Source organism: Saccopteryx leptura, chromosome 3 (assembly GCF_036850995.1).
Source record: "Saccopteryx leptura isolate mSacLep1 chromosome 3, mSacLep1_pri_phased_curated, whole genome shotgun sequence".
NCBI classification, from domain to species: domain Eukaryota; kingdom Metazoa; phylum Chordata; class Mammalia; order Chiroptera; family Emballonuridae; genus Saccopteryx; species Saccopteryx leptura.
The window spans coordinates 82,503,496-82,520,422 of NC_089505.1; the positions used below are offsets into that span (position 1 = coordinate 82,503,496).

Consider the following 16,927-nt stretch of genomic DNA (forward strand, 5'->3'; position numbering starts at 1 on the left):
GGAGCCTCAGCTGCTGGAGGGGAAGAGAGAGACAGAGAGGAAGGAGAGGGGGAGGGGTGGAGAAGCAGATGGGCGCCTCCCCTGTGTGCCCTGGCCGGGAATCGAACCCGGGACCCCTGCACGCCAGGCCAACGCTCTACCACTGAGCCAACCGGCCAGGGCCTGAGCAGAGATTCTTAAGCAGAGTCATGCATACAAACTTCTAATTTACTGAGTTCTACTGAGAAAAGTACCAACCTTCACAGTTTGCCCATATCACCAGCAGAGAAGCCCTTACTAAACACCATTAGCAGAAGAATGAGAGATTTTACTTCTGTTACATGAGGTGCATGCCATCATCTTTGTGTTTTTTATTCTGGTGAGGTCTTCTCTATTTTGTCATCTTCTGAGACCCAGCAGCAGCCTCTTACTCAAACTGCCTCCAGGTCCCTTATATTCAGACGTTCCCATGGATCCAGTGCATTATGCGTGACACACCTTTGTAATGGGACTAGTCTCCTCTCCCACCAAAGTCAATGTGCGTTATTTTCAATATTTCTCTGATTTCAGGTTGTTGGCATGAAACAGAAGAGGAGCCTTCTTCTGAGCAAAGTCTATCTGTAGAAGGAGAGTCACAGGGCAAGGATTTTCAGACAGGTTCCGAGACCCAGAAGACCCGTACCTGTGAGCACTGTGTTTCCATCTTGAAAGATATTTTGCACCCGACTGAGTTTCAGGCAGCATGTTTTGAACAGAGGGCACTCTTCCGTGACGCATCTTTGAGAAGCTTCTCTTTCAGTGCAAACCTTCGGCAGCGGCAGAGGCACGCTAGTTCAGAGAAGCCCTGGAACGGAGATACGATGGGGCCTTGTTTGTGACCGGCTGCAGCTTCTATGTATCAGAGGCACCTTTCGGCAGTAGGGAGGGTAGGGAGGACTTCCCGCCATCTCAGGCCTTCTTCAGCACCAGACTCCTAACACCAAGGAGCCACACAGTGAGAATGAGACTGGGAAGGCCTTTCATGGTAAAAAATGCCATCGTCACCAGTGGGGTGAATATGACAAAGCTGCCAGCCATAACCACAAACTTGTTCAACATCAGGGTGTCTGCTCTGGAGAAGGACATTATGAATGTAGCGAGTCCGGGAATGCCTTTAAGCAGACCTTGAACATCATATGACAGAGGAGCGTTCACAGTGGAGAAGTGCCTTATGTAGTGATTATGAAAAGTGCTTTAGCAACAGTTCTAGGCTCATTGAACACCGGAGAACTCACCCTGGAGAAAAGCAGTACGAATGTGGTGTTTGTGGGAAATGCTTCAGATGAAAATATTTCCTCACTCAGTACCAGAGAGTTCACACTGGAGAAAAGCCATACAAATGTAGCGAATTTGGGAAACTCTTCAGACAGCCCTTCCACCTTATCTCCCATTGTTGCGTTCATTCTGGAGAGAAGCCTTACAAGTGTGACACCTATAGGAATTTTTTTACCAGTACGCCTAACCTTATTCGACACCACAGAATGCACATGGGAGCAAAGCCATACGAGTGTGGTGAATGTGAGAAATCGTTCAGCCAACACTCCAATTTTCTTGTACACCAACGAGTTCATTCTGGAGAAAAACCTTACACGTGTGGCAAATGTGGGAAGCTTTTTAGCAGTAACGCTTACCTTGCTCAACACCAGAGAATTCTTGGTGAGAATTCATAGAGAAAAGCCTTATGAATGTACCAGATGTGAAAAATCTTTTAGCAGAATCTCTGTCCTCAAAAAACACCAGAGAATCCATGCGGGAGAAAAGCCATACACAGGTAATGAATGTAGCAAATCTTTTAGACAGCACTACTCCCTTATTCTACACTCTCAGGTTCATTCTGGAGAAAACCCTTGAGTGAAGTGAATGTGGGAAATCTTTTGGCTGAAAATATCACTTTCTTAGACACCTGAGAGTTCATACTGGATAAAAGCCTTAGATATGCAGGGAATGTTTTATTTCCTCACTCAATATTACAACACTTGAAAAGACTCTTTGAAAGCCATTTACCTACATTTAAAACTCTTAGCGGAACATACACTGGGCTAAGTTCCTCATTAGTTTGAGGTACAAGTGAGGCTTTAAGGTGCTGCATTGCACTATAAACTGTTCTCTTGGTAGGATTCTTATTATTTTCTCTCTGACATAGGAACCCATTCTCAGCTAAAAAGGACTGCCTCTTTCAGGGATTTTTGTTTGTTTTTACGTTATGCTGTGATGAATTTTGCAGGTTGTGATTCAACAACCTGGGAACAGCTTGCTGTACACTGCTCTGGTTTATAATTTTTCTTTTCTTTTCTTTTCTTTTTTTTTTTTTTTTTTGTATTTTTCTGAAGCTGGAAACGGGGAGGCAGTCAGACAGACTCCCGCATGCGCCGACCGGGATCAACCCGGCACGCCCACCAGGGGGCGATGCTCTGCCCATCTGCGGCGTCACTCTGTCGCGACCAGAGCCACTAGCGCCTGGGGCAGAGGCCAAGGAGCCATCCTCAGCGCCTGGGCCATCTTTTGCTCCAATGGAGCCTCGGCTGCGGGAGGGGAAGAGAGAGACAGAGAGGAAGGAGAGGGGGAGGGGTGGAGAAGCAGATGGGCGCCTCTCCTGTGTGCCCTGGCCGGGAATCGAACCCGGGACTTCCGCATGCCAGGCCGACGCTCTACCACTGAGCCAACCGGCCAGGGCCTAATTTTTCTTTTTTTAATTGACAGGAGGGAGGCAGAGACAGACTCCTGCAAGTACCCAACCAGGATCCACCTGGCAAGCTCTCTACCAGTGATGTTCTGCCCATCTGGGGCATTGCTCCATTGCTCAGCAACTGAGCTATTCTTAGCAACTGAGGTAGAGGTCACAGAGACATCCTCAGTGCCTCGGGCCAACTCTCTTCAGTCGAGCCATGGCTGCAGGAGATGGGTGGAGAGAGAGAGAAAGAAAGAGGAAGAGAGTGAGAGAAGTGAGAGGGGGAGGAGTGGAGACGCAGATGGTCACTTCTCCTGTGTGCCATGACTGGGAATTGAACTTAGAACATCCACATACCAGCCAACGCTCTACCACTGAGCCAACAAGCCAGGGCTGGTTTATGATGTTTTTGTAAATGTCTTTTTGCTTTTGTACTTTTTAATTTTGGCAGTTCTATTCACTGGGATGATTTCAAAACAGAGTTGTGATCTGTCACCATGTAGAAGTAAACACATTTTGTGAGGATCATAAACTTTATCTTTTGAAAGAGGCAGCAGGTCCTGTCTGGCTGGCTCAGTGGTAGAGCGTTGGCCTGGTGTGTGGAAGTCCAGGTTTGATTCCCGGCCAGGGCACACAGGAGAAGCATCCATCTACTTCTCCACCCCTCCCCCTCCCCTTCTTCTCTGTCTCTCTTCCCCTCCCGCAGCCAAGGCTCCATTGGAGCAAAGTTGGCCTAGGTGCTGAGGATGGCTCCATGGCCTCTGCCTCAGGTGCTAGAATGGCTCTGGTTGTAGTGGAGCAACGCCCCAGATGGGCAGAGCATCACCCCCTGGTGGGCATGCTGGGAGGATCCTGGTTGGGCACATGTGGGGGTCTGTCTCTCTGCCTCCCTGCTTCTCACTTCAGGAAAAAAAAAATTAAAAGAGGCAACAGGATGGCAGAAAATCGCTCTTTTCCACTTTGTTTATTTGGCATTCCTGCCCAAGTCCTACAAAGAAAACCTACATGACTTTCAGTTCCTAATTTGCAGTCTGTTGCCATGATTATTCAGGAGTTTAGAAGTCACTATGAAGAGTTGCCTTTGCTGAGCTTCTGTGAACAAAATGGAATAAAATTAGGTATATATTACCTAATTATTAGTGATGTTTAGCAGACCTCCTCCTCAGATTTTGCAAAGGAGCCATGTGGCATGATATACAAAATTTTGTAAGCTGGTGTTATTTGTTGTAAGACTGAGGGTTTGGAGGAACCACAATTCTGGCAGAAGCACTCTATTAATAGTGAGTAGAAGAGACTACAATAAATTAGATAGAAGGAGCCTGACTAGGTGGTGGTGCAGTGAATAGAGCATTGGGCTGGGATGTGGAGGACCCAGATTTGAAACCCTGAGGTCTCTGGCTTGAGCGCGGGCTGTTCTGGCTTGAGCAAGGCTCACCAGCTTGAGTGCAGGATCATAAACATGACCCCATAGTCACTGGTTTGAGCCCAAAGGTCGCTGGCTTGAAGCCCTAGGTCAATGGCTTGAATCCAAGGTCACTGGTTTGAGCAAGGGGTCACAGGCTCGGCTGGAGCCCCTGGGTCAAGGCACCTGTTAGAAAGCAATCACTGAACAACTAAGGTGCCGCAACGAAGAATTGATGCTTCTCATCTCTCTCCCTTTCTGTCTGTCTGTCCCTATCTGTCCCTCTCTCTGACTCTCTCTCTGTCTCTATCACACACACACACACACAAATTAGATGGAAGGCATTTCTCCTGAAAGCTCATCCACAGATTTTCCAGGGGCTTTAGCTTTTGTGATCTCTGTGTATAAATACTCTCAAGACCTCCATAACTATTTCCTCTAGCTGAGGTCATTGGCCAAAAAAAGTAATCTCTGGTTTCATGGGTTCCCCTAGCAGCCTCTCTGGGGTGTTCACTTGAAGTCCATTGCCCTACAGGCAAGAAAACAGCTGTTAGGGAAGGATGGTCTTGTAATCAGTCCCAGGATGTGTCTTTTTGTGACCCACTCAGCATTCCTGTTGACCCAAGATGACAGTAGTCTTCACTCTGCCAATACTTAACTTTCACAGAAGCCAGGGTGCTCCTCCCCAGACTTGAGGAGACAGAGAGTAAAGTCTATTATACAGGATTGCCACCCTGATTTTCTAGGAAAGTATATCTAGGTCTTTATTTGGAACCACTTTCTAAAGCTCTTTTCAGGTATGTGTGTAATGGACATGCAAGAAAGTGCATGTACCTAAGATGTCCTAGTTGGTGAGCTTTGAGATTCTGATAAAGTTGTGAAATCATCACACAGGAAATCAACCTGTCTGTCACCCATGTATGCATTCATCTCCTGTCCTTTTTAAATCTCACTGCCTCCCCCCACCCTCTAAGCAAGCATTGATTTATTTTCCTTTACAATAGATTAGTCTGTATTTTTTAAAATCATTTTATAGGCATCAGAAGTTGAATCCTTTTTAGTAGATTGGTTTTCTTTATCCTGCAGTTATTTTGAGATTCAACAACAGTGCTTATATGAATAATTGATTCATTTTGTGGCTCAGTAGTATGTGTTCTATAGATCACCACTTTGTTTATTCATCAATCTGCCTATGGTAGGGTTATTTTCAATTTTGGGGCATTAGAAATAAAGGTGCTATGAATATTTGCATTTGGTTCTTTATATAGATATGTGTCTTATTTCTCCAAAATCTTTCAGTGTAAGAATGTTTGACATCATAAGAAATGTGGAACTGTGATTTAAAATGGACATTCCCTAGGCCTTCCCAACCTCCTACAGAACATTCCAGTTCTGCCATCCTGCCAACACTTGCTGTGGTTAATCTGTTTAAATTTTTTTTCCCCCAGAAATCAATGTAATGGTAACTCACTTTGGTTTCAATTCCATTTCACAAGAATTTATGATGGTGAGCATTTTTTGATTCATTTATTTATCCTTTTCATCTCTTTTAATAAAATGTCTGCTCAGAATCCTTTGCCTTTTTTTTTTTTCTTCCTGAAGTGAGTAGCAGGGAGGCAGAGAGACAGACTCCCGCATGCGCCCGACTGGGGTCCACCCGGCATGCCCACCAGGGGGCGATGTTCTGCCCAACTGGGATGTTGCTTTGTTGCAACTGGAGCCATTCTAGTGCCTGAGGCAGAGGCCATGGAGCCATCCTCAGCGGCCTGGCCAACTTTGCTCCAGTGGTGCCTTGACTGCAGGAGGGGAAGAGAGAGATAAAGAGGAAGGAGAGGGGGAAGGGTGGAGAAGCAGATGGGCACTTCTCCTGTGTGCCCTGATCAGAATTGAACCTGGGACTTTCCCTTGCTCAGCCTACGCTCTACCTCTGAGCCAACCGGCCAAGGCTTCTTTTGCCTATTATGAATTTATTATTTTTACCAATAGGAAAACAGTGCAGCAATAGAGACATATAAATATGTTGGAAGTCAACTCATGTCTCAAGGACCAGAGTAAATTCTCAGCCATATTCATTGTTTTTTTAATACTGGAAGGAAATATTTTTCCTCATTTTTTAAAATCTTTGTACTATTTAAAGCCCACTTTCATCATACATTTATAAGTTTATTCTTCATTGTTAACATATTCTCCACCATGTTTTTCAAGTCTAAGCATTCAATAATACATTAAGTCAACTCTAGGTTTGTAATCTTTGTCAGTTCCCCTAGTGTAAATACTTTCATTGTCATCAGTTTCAAACTGCTAATATGATGTCCGTGAACATAAATATGGGAAGATATTCCAGTACCACACTATTTTATTTCTTTTTTTAGATTGCTTTAAAATTTTATTCATTTTAGAGAGAGAGAGACAGAGAGAGAACCGGGGAGGAGCGGGACGCATCAACTCCCATATGTGCCTTGACCGGGCAAGCCTGGGGTTTTAAACTGGTGGCCTCAGTGTTCTAGGTTGATGCTTCATCCACTGCGCCACCGTAAGGTCAGGCACTATTATATTTCTAACACAACATACTGATGCAGTGGCAACATAGAAGTTCAAGAACATCGTTAATAAAACAGTAAAATAATTGAGAAATGTCAAGTTTTTTTTTTTATTTTATTTTTTATAGGGACAGAGACAGAGAGAGAGTCAGAGAAAGGGATAGATAGGGACAGACAGAGAGAGATGAGAAGCATCAATCATCAGTTTTTCGTTGCGACACCTTAGTTGTTCATTGATTGCTTTCTCATATGTGCCTTGACCATGGGGCTACAGTAGACCAAGTAACCCCTTGCTCGAGCCAGCGACCTTGGGTCCAAGCTGGTGAGCTTTGCTCAAAGGAGATGAGCCCACGCTCAAGCTGGCGACCTCAGGGTCTCGAACCTGGGTCTTCCGCATCCCAGTCCAATGCTCTATCCACTGCGCCACCACCTGGTTAGGCACGAGAACTGTCAAGTTTTAAAAGTATACAAAATATTTTTTCACTAAAATATCATTGAGTTAAAATGTACTTTTTCTTTTTTAAAATTTTATTTATTTATTTTTAGAGAAAGAAGCGGGAGAAGCAGGAAGCATCAATTCATAGTAGTTGCTTCAACCTGGCAAACCTAGTGTTTTGAACCAGCAACCTCAGCATTCCAGGTCAACACTTTATCCACTGCACCACCACTGCTCAGGCAAAAAATGTACCATTTAAAAATTGCTCTTGGAAAGCAAGAGACACTTGCACACACACAAACATCATATTGTTTTACTTATGCATTCATCAGTTGATTTTGTGCCCTACCAGGGATCAAACCAGAAAATTTGATGTATAGGGACAAAACTCTAACAACTGAGCTACTTAGCCAGACTGTACTTTTTTTGTGCGTGTTTTTTTGTGTCTGTGTTGTTTTTTGTTTTGATTTTTGTTTGTTTGTTTTTTCATTTTTCCAAAGCTGGAAATGGGGAGGCAGTCAGACAGACTCCCGCATGCGCCCGACCGAGATCCACCCGGCATGCCCACCAGGGGGCGATGCTTCGCCCCTCTGGGGCATCGCTCTGTTGTGTCCAAAGCCATTCTAGTGCCTGAGGCAGAGGCCACAGAGCCATCCCCAGCGCCCGGGCCATCTTTGCTCCAATGGAGTCTCGCTGCGGGAGGGAAAGAGAGAGACAGAGAGGAAGGACAGGGGGAGGGGTGGAGAAGCAGATGGGTGCCTCTCCTGTGTGCCCTGGCCGGGAATCGAACCTGGGACTCCTGCACGCCAGGCCGACGCTCTACCGCTGAGCCAACCGGCCAGAGCTGTGTGTGTGTTTTTTTGTACTTTTTTTTTTAAGTACATTTTTGACATTTTCATACATGGTCTATTCCCTGAAACCAAGTTTCTCCTGCCCCTTTCAGTGATTCTTCTCACTTATAAAATTACTGATGGAAAAAAAAAAAAAAAAAAAAAGGCTGCAGTGTTCCCTTGCGTGGGTTGCCTGCAGTCCCTGCGCAGGTTTGCAATAAAACTTATAAAATTAAAAAAAAAATTCTGATGGAAGGACACGGTCTGCCATTGTAATGGCTATTTTCAAATATATATATAAATAGGAAAGACTGTTACAAATCCCCATGAATCCCATTCTCACAATTTCTGGTCAGGGTACATATAACAGGAACCATTGAACATATAAATAACTGAAACAACAAATTGGTGTTTTCTCTGTCTCTCAAATCAATATTTTAAAATTTCTACAAGTAAATATGTAAACTTTCTTTGATCTACTTCCAAATGTATGGACTTTGAGAACCTAAATACATAAAAATATATGTCAGTACTGGTTGGTTGCTTCAGTGAATGTTTAGAGTATTGGTCAGGCTGTCAATTCATATATTTTAACCCATACCCACCTTTGTTCCCTAGTTTTCTTACTACCTTAAAACAGAGAGGCCCATGCCCTGTCCGGATGGCTCAGCGGTAAAGCGTCGGTCCAGTGTGTGGAAGTCCTGGGTTCGATTCCCAGCCAGGGCACACAGGAGAAGTACCCATCTGCTTCTCCACCCTTCCCCTTCTCTTTTCTCTCTGTCTCTCTCTTCTCCTCCCGCAGCCAAGGCTCCATTGGAGCAAAGTTGGCCCGGGCGCAGAGGACGGTTTCATGGCCTCCACCTCACACACTAAAATGGCTCCGGTTGCAACGGAGCAATGCCCTAGATGGGCAAAGCCCCCTAGGGCATGATGGGTGGATCCCGGTCAGGAGCATGCAGGAGTCTGTCTCTCTGCCTTCCCGCTTCTCACTTCAGAAAAATACAAAAAAAAAAAAAAAAACCCCTCAAAACCAGGAAGGTCAAGAATTCCAAGCAAAAGCCCTGGCCAGTTGGCTCAGTGGTAGAGCATCAGCCTGGTGTGCAGGAGTCCCGGGTTCGATTCCCGGCCAAGGCACACAGGAGAAGCACCCACCTGCTTCTTCACCCCTCCCACTCTCCTTCCTCTCTGTCTCTCTCTTCCCCTCCCGCAGCCGAGGCTCCATTGGAGCAAAGTTTGCCTGGGCGCTGAGGATGGCTCTGTGGCCTCTGCCTCAGGCGCTAGAATGGCTCTGGTTGCAACAGAGCAATGCCCCAGATGGGCGGAGCATCGCCCCCTGGTGGGCATGCCTGGTGGATCCCGGTCGGGCGCATGCGGGAGTCTGACTGCCCTGGCCGGTTTGCTCAGTGGTAGAGTGTTGGCCTGGCGTGCAGAAGTCCCGGGTTAGATTCCCGGCCAGGGCACACAGGAGAGGCGCCCATCTGCTTCTCCACCCCTCCCCCTCTCCTTCCTCTCTGTCTCTTTCTCCCCCTCCTGCAGCGAGGCTCCATTGGAGCAAAGATGGCCCGGGCGCTGGGGATGGCTCCTTGGCCTCTGTCCCAGGCGCTGGAGTGGCTCTGGTCACGACAGAGCATCGCCCCCTGGTGGGCAGAGCGTCGCCCCCTGGTGGGCTTGCTGGGTGGATCCCGGTCGGGCGCATGCGGAGTCTGTCTGTCTCTCCCCGTTTCCAGCTTCAGAAAAATACAAAAAAAAAAAAAAAAAAAGGAAAAAGAAAAAGAAAAAAATAATACAAAAAAAAAAAAAAAAGAAGTCCAAGCAAAGCTCACCCAAAACTGCCTGATGAAAAATGTGGAGCAGTGGAGCCCAATGCGCCCCTTATGCTACAGAGCCCAGGTCTGGCCTACAATGTGAGCCTGGGTGGGCTTCGGAACGATGCCAAGTAGAAGTCAACATACGAAGCGACCCAACCCGTAAGAATATTGTTTAGTTGAGCCAAACTGATGACCATTGCCGGGAAGGAAAATCTAAATGAATTGAGAAAATGGCAGTTACACAGCTTTATTGTCTACATTGGAATTGAAGGGTAAGACATAAGGGGGTTACGTGAAATCCATTGGTGATAGAGTAATGAGGTGGGAGAAAGCAAAGCAGGGAAGTCTGAGATTAGATTAAAAGTAAAATATCTGGACATATACTTTTTAAAGAAATTTATTGATTGATTTTAGAGAGAGAAGAAGGGAGAGAGAGATAGAAACATCAGTCTGTTCTTGTCTGTGCTCTGACCAGGGATCGGACCTGCAATGCTCTAATCCACCGAGCTGTGTGGCCATGCTAGACACAAGCTTTTTTTTTTTTTTTTTTTTTTTTTTTTTTAGAGAGAGAGAGAGAGGGATAGATAGGGACAGACAGACAGGAACGGAGAGAGATGAGAAGCAACAATCATTAGTTTTTCATTGCGCGTTGCAACACCTTAGTTGTTCATTGATTGCTTTCTCATATGTGCCTTGACCGCGGGCCTTCAGCAGACTGAGTGACCCCTTGCTGGAGCCAGTGACCTTCAAGCTGGTGACCTTGGGGTCTTGAAACTGCGTTCTCTGCATCCCAGTCCGACGCTCTGTCCACTGCGCCACCGCCTGGTCAGGCGACACATACTTCTTTTACATAGTCAGGTATAGGATAGTTAACAGTGGATAATTAACACGATGATAACAAGGAGGGGATTTGTGGTCTTTGCTTTAGTGCTGTGGTTGTTCCCTAAGGGATCTGGAAAAGATTATTCTGCCCTGGCCAGATAGCTCAGTTGGTTGGAGCATCATTCTGAAGTGTGGAGGATGCTGGTTCGATCCCTGGTCAGAGCATGTGCAGGAGCAGGTTGATGTTTCAATCTCCCTCTCTCCCTTCCTTTTTCTTTAGAAATCAATAAGATAAACATTAGAAAAAGATTATTCTTACATTTCAAGGGCACATTATTCTAACATGATGCCCTGGTCAGTGGCTCAGTGGATACAGCATAAGCCAGGCATATGGACATTTTTGGTTCAATTTCCAGTCAGGGCAGACAGGAGAAGTGTCCATCTGCTTCTCTCTCCCCTCCCTCTCCCCCTTCTCTCCCTTTTCCCTTCCCGCAGCCAGTGGCTCAGTTGGTTTTAGTATGTCCCCTGGCACTGAGGATAGCTCCACAGAAGCATGACAGCCTCAGGTGCTAAAAATAGCTTGGTATTCAAGCATTGGCCCCAGATGGGTTGATAGGTGGATGCCAGTCAAGGCACATGCTGGAGTCTGCCTCACTATCTTACCTCCTCTCACCTAAAATAAATAAATAAATAAATAAATAAATAAATAAATAAAGGTATGTTATCTGATATGTTATTGTTCGTGCAATAAAATAAAATAAAATAAAAGGCTCAGTTAAGGTAAACAGTGACTTTTGTTAGCTTGCCCTACTAGAAAGCTTTGAGGTTCAGACCATCCGTGTGATTACTTTAGGTCTCGGAGCTTGTAAGTCTGCCATGTAGGCCTCCACAGAGCATGTCGGGTTTCGTATGTGGCCCCTTTTTCCTTCACACTTGCCCTTCCTGGTCACAATGTAAAGAATGCAGTGATGACCAACCTCTTGGCTAGATAACATGGTCCCACACTGCAATTTAGACCCATTTCTAGGAAGTTTTCGTGTCAGCGTTTGTCTTGCTGAACCATGAACCATTGAGGATGGGGCAGGACCATAACCTTGGATAGATGTCAAGGCCTAATTTTTCTCAAAAGTGAAAGGCAGTTGAATGGGAGGCAGTCAGGTCCCATCGCCTTCATTAAGAGAAACCCTCTAGCCCTGGCTGGATGGCTGGAGTTAACATCCAGATATGCAGAGGTTGGCAGTTCAATCCCGGGACAGGGCACACAGAAACAGATTGATGTTTCTTTCTCTCTTTTCCCCCCTTCCTCTGTAAAATCAACAAATCAATTAAAAAAGAAAAAAAAAAAGAAAACTACTAAATCATTTCTAACCTATAAGCTATTATGATTCAAGTGTTTGAGACATAGAGAGGGACAGATAGGGACAGACAGGAAGGAGAGAGATGAGAAGCATCAATTCTTCATTGCGACACCTTAGTTGTTCATTGATTGCTTTCTCATATGTGCCTTGACCAGGGGGCTCTAGCAGAGCGAGTGACCCCTTGCTCAAGCCAGTGACCTTGGGCTTCAAGCCAGCGACCATGGGATCATGCCTGTGATCCCACGCTCAAGCCAAAGACCTCGCGCTCCATTGGCGAGCCCTGGCTAAGGCTAGCAACCTTGGGGTTTTGAACCTGGGTCCTCCCTATCCCAGCTTGACACTCTATCCACTGTGCCACCTCCTGTTCAGGGTATTATTCAAATTTTGCTGTCTGTTTCACTTCTCTGTATTTTGCATCTAGTATAACATTTACTTATATAGTTTGAGGGCACACTACACCTCTTCAGTTTTTATAATCTGACCACAAATTAGTTCCCCTGTACAATGGCTCATCTACTTCCCATTGGAAGCACTCATGTGCTGTTATTATTTTTTAAATCTTTATTTTTAAAAAAATTTATTTATTTATTTTACAGAGACAGAGAGAGAGAGTCAGAGAGAGGGATAGACAGAGACGGACAGACAGGAACGGAGAGATGAGAAGCATCAATCATTAGTTTTTCGTTGCGTGTTGCGACTTCTTAGTTGTTCATTGATTGCTTTCTCATATGTGCCTTGACCGCGGGCCTTCAGCAGACTGAGTAACCCCTTGCTGGAGCCAGTGACCCTGGGTCCAAGCTGGTGAGCTTTTTGCTCAAGCCAGATGAGCCCACGCTCAAGCTGGTGACCTTGGGGTCTCGAACCTGGGTCCTTCCACACCCCAGTCCAATGCTCTATCCACTGTGCCACCGTCTGGTCAGGCGTTTTTTGTTTGTTTGTTTTGTATTTTTCCGAATCTGGAAACGGGGAGGCAGTCAGACAGACACCCGCATGCGCCCGACCGGGATCCACCCAGCATGCCCACCAGGGGGCGATGCTCTGCCCCTCTGGGGCGTCGCTCTGTTGCATCCAGAGCCATTCTAGCGCCTGAGGCAGAGGCCACAGAGCCATCCTCAGTGCCCGGGCCATCTTTGCTCCAATGGAGCCTCGGCTGCGGGAGGGGAAAAGAGAGACAGAGAGAAATGAGAGGGGGAGGGATGGAGAAGCAGATGGGTGCTTCTCCTGTGTGCCCCAGCCGGGAATTGAACCCGGAACTCCTGCACACCAGACCGACGCTCTACCGCTGAGCCAACTGGCCAGGGCTTTTTAAATCTTTATTGATTTTAGTGAGATTGGAAGGGGGAGAGAAAGAAAGAGAGAGACAGGAACATCAATCTGTTCCTGTACGTCCTCCAACCAGGGATCAAACTGGCAACCTCTGCACTTCAGGATAATGCTCTAACCCAGGAGTCGAGAACCTTTTTGGCTGAGAGAGCCATGAATGCCACATATTTTAAAATGTAATTCCATGAGAGCCATACAACGACCTGTGTACATTACGCATTATCCAATAAAAATTTGGTGGTGTCCCGGAAGACAGCTGTGATTGGCTCCAGCCACTCGCAACCATGAACATGAGCGGTAGGAAATGGATTGTAATACATGAGAATGTTTTATATCTATTTTTATTTATTAATTTTTAGAGAGAGAGGAGAGAGAGAAGGGGTAAGGAGCAGGAAGCATCAACTCCCATATGTGCCTTGACCAGACAAGCCCGGGGTTTTGAACCGGCGACCTCAGCGTTCCAGGTCGACACTTTATCCACTGTGCCACCACAGGTCAGGCTGTTTTATATTTTTAACATTATTTTTTTATTAAAGATTTTTCTGCGAGTCAGATGCAGCCATCAAAAGAGCCACATCTGGCTCGCGAGCCATAGGTTCCTGAGCTCTGCTCTAACCCCTTGGTTGGCAAACCGCAGTTAGTGAGCCTCATGCGGCTCTTTGGCCCCTTGAGTGTGGCTCTTTGGCCAGCTTAGGAGTACCCTAATTAAGTTAATAACAATGTACCTACCTATATAATTTAAGTTAAAAAATTTGGCTCTCAAAAGAAATTTCAATCATTGTACTGTTGATATTTGGCTCTGTTGCCTAATGAGTTTGCCGACCACTGCTCTAACCAACCATGCTATGTGGTCAGGGCTTATGTGCCGCACTTGCGACTCCAGCATAATCAGCCCCAGATAACACATTAATTATGATGCCATTATGAGCTATGAGTCACAAGTATCTCATTTCCCACTGACTAGATTTTCTTTCTTTTTTTTTGGCAGAGACAGAGAGAGTCAGAGAGAGGGACAGACAGGAAGGGAGAGAGATGAGAAACATCAATTCTTTGTTGCGGTTTCTTAGTTGTCTGTTGATTGATTTTTCACCTCCTGGTCAGGCCCCACTGACTAGATTTTCAGTACTTCATTGAAGCCCAAGGGTTTGGCCAAACCAGTCCCCAAATTTCATCCTTATGGGTGTGTATCTCCTAGGAATATTGCCAGACCCAATTCATTTTCAGTTACGGTTCAATCAGAAGAAAGAATTTCTATAGCTATTTGAATAGGGAAATGTTAATATACAGTATATAAATTGTTAACTAAAATATTGGTGTAGCCCTGGCCAGATGGCTCAGTTGGTTGGAGTGTTATCCTGAAGCATAGAGGTTACCAGTTCAATCCCCCATGAGGGCACATACAGGAACAGATCAATGTTCCTGTTTTTCTCTCTCTTTCTCTATTCCTCTCTCGCTAAAATCAATAAATAAGAAAACTAAATATTGGAGTCTTAAGGAATTGCTAATTTTAATTCAAGACAACTCCAAAACTACTGTGATTATATTACATATACCGTATCTCCCCTTGTATGAGACGCACCTTAATTTGGGGGCCCAAAATTTGAAAAAAAAAATGTACTCAATAAAGTGATTGAACTCAAGTTTTATTCACCATAAAATTCATAAAACTCCTCATCACTGTCAAAACTCCCATCCATTACCTTGTCCTCATCTGTGTCTGATGATGAATCACTGTCTTCAACAGTGAGGCCAAAAACAAGCACAAAAACGTGGGAAATGCAAGTAAGAAAATCTACAACCACTGTATAAGATGCATCCAAATTTTTTAGACCCCAAATTTTTTGGAAAGGGTACATCTTATACATGAGGAAATACAGTTGATTATCTCAAAATGATTAAAAATTGCAATGATGAGCCCTGGCCGGTTGGTTCAGCGGTAGAGCGTCGGCCTAGCGTGTGGAGGACCCGGGTTCGATTCCCGGCCAGGGCACATAGGAGAAGCGCCCATTTGCTTCTCCACCCCTCCGCCGCGCTTTCCTCTCTGTCTCTCTCTTCCCCTCCCACAGCCAAGGCTCCATTGGAGCAAAGATGGCCCGGGCGCTGGGCATGGCTCTGTGGCCTCTGCCTCAGGCGCTAGAGTGGCTCTGGTCGCAATATGGCGACGCCCAGGATGGGCAGAGCATCACCCCCAGGGGGCCAGAGCACCACCCCTGATGGGCATGCCGGGTGGATCCCGGTCGGGCGCATGCGGGAGTCTGTCTGACTGTCTCTCCCTGTTTCCAGCTTCAGAAAAATGAAAAAAAAAAAAAAAAAAAAAGAAAGAAAAATTGCAATGATGAGTATTAGGAAAAACTTGTGAATATTTAACTGAAAAACTTGAATATAAGAGAAATCTTAGAAATCAGTAAGAAAAAGACAAAAATATTTAAGCAGAGTCTTCATTAAACAACATATGATTATTAGGTCTAGAAGTGTTGTTTCACATGAGTTATTATAAAATTATAAGTGGGCCCTAGCCAGTTGGCCCAGCATGCAGACGTCCTGGGTTCCATCCCCGGTCAGGGCACACATGAGAAGTGACCATCTGCTTCTCTTCCCCTTCCTCTCTCCTTTCTCTCTCTGTTCTCTCAAGCCAGTGGCTTCATTGGCTCATGTGTCGGCCCTGGGTGCTGATAGCTCAGTTGGACCCAGTGTCAGCCTCTGGTGCTGAGGATAGCTAGGGTGATTCAATCATCAGCCCCAGATGGGGGTCGCCAAGTGGTTTCTGGTTGGGGCAAATGTAGGGGTCTACCTCTCTATCTCTCCTCCTCTCACTTAAAATTAAATTGTAAGTTAAAACTTCAATGGGAAAGCACTACAAATCCACTAAAATGGAACCTGATTCCCATTACCAAGATTCGGTTCAGCCTAACACACACATCAGTGTCTGTTGATAAAAATTATTTGAGGTCTTAACTCTTCAGTGATGTTTCCTCCGAGCAACTACATAATCATTAATAATAACTCTGTAAGTTGCATTTCACAATTATCTTTCTCATGTACAAGAGTCCCAGCCATCACCAGAGAAATGATCATCTATCTGTTCCTTGCAAGATGAAATGAGATGATGGTGTTCAGATGCACCCTTTGCACATGTTCTCCTCCTGAGAACTCCAGTCACTACCCCTATACCCCATGAGAAATATGTGAGATTCCTAAAGAAATGGAATATATCTTAAAATTGAGTAGGAAATACTGAATGGATAAACAATGTTTTATGGATTAGACCGTCACCAGGGATACAAGCAGGAGAGATATTCTCTGTGGGAACCCAGGCAGAGATAACTCCTTGTTCTCCTCCTTGAGGGCTATCTAAATCCCTCCTTTCTATTTCAAGTCATGGCCCGCACTGAAGATACAGGATTACAAAATTCACTAACACTTACAGATTCCGTGCTTATGAATTGGCATTAAATGGTTAACACTTTCAGGCCTGACCTGTGGTAGCGCAGTGGATATAGCGTGGACCTGGAATACTGAGGTCACCAGTTCAAAACCCTGGCCTTGCCAGGTCAAGGCACATATGGGAGTTGATGCTTCTGTACCTCCTCCTGTCTCTCTCCTTTCTCAAATGAATAAATAAATATCTTTTTTTAAAAATGTAAGAGTGGATGCACTTTGTGTTGGAATGAGAATATATGTCCATTTAGATTTGCGGTCTTTGGAAATAACTGAAATAATAC

The 16,927-nt window shown here is 45.4% G+C and overlaps 1 non-coding gene across 1 annotated transcript; it reads right to left on the bottom strand.

Moving 5' to 3' along the window:
• Positions 1–2,616: 2,616 nt before the first annotated feature.
• Positions 2,617–2,692, bottom strand: TRNAA-GGC (transfer RNA alanine (anticodon GGC)). The gene has a single exon. It is a non-coding gene; the product is annotated as a tRNA-Ala (tRNA).
• Positions 2,693–16,927: the final 14,235 nt, after the last annotated feature.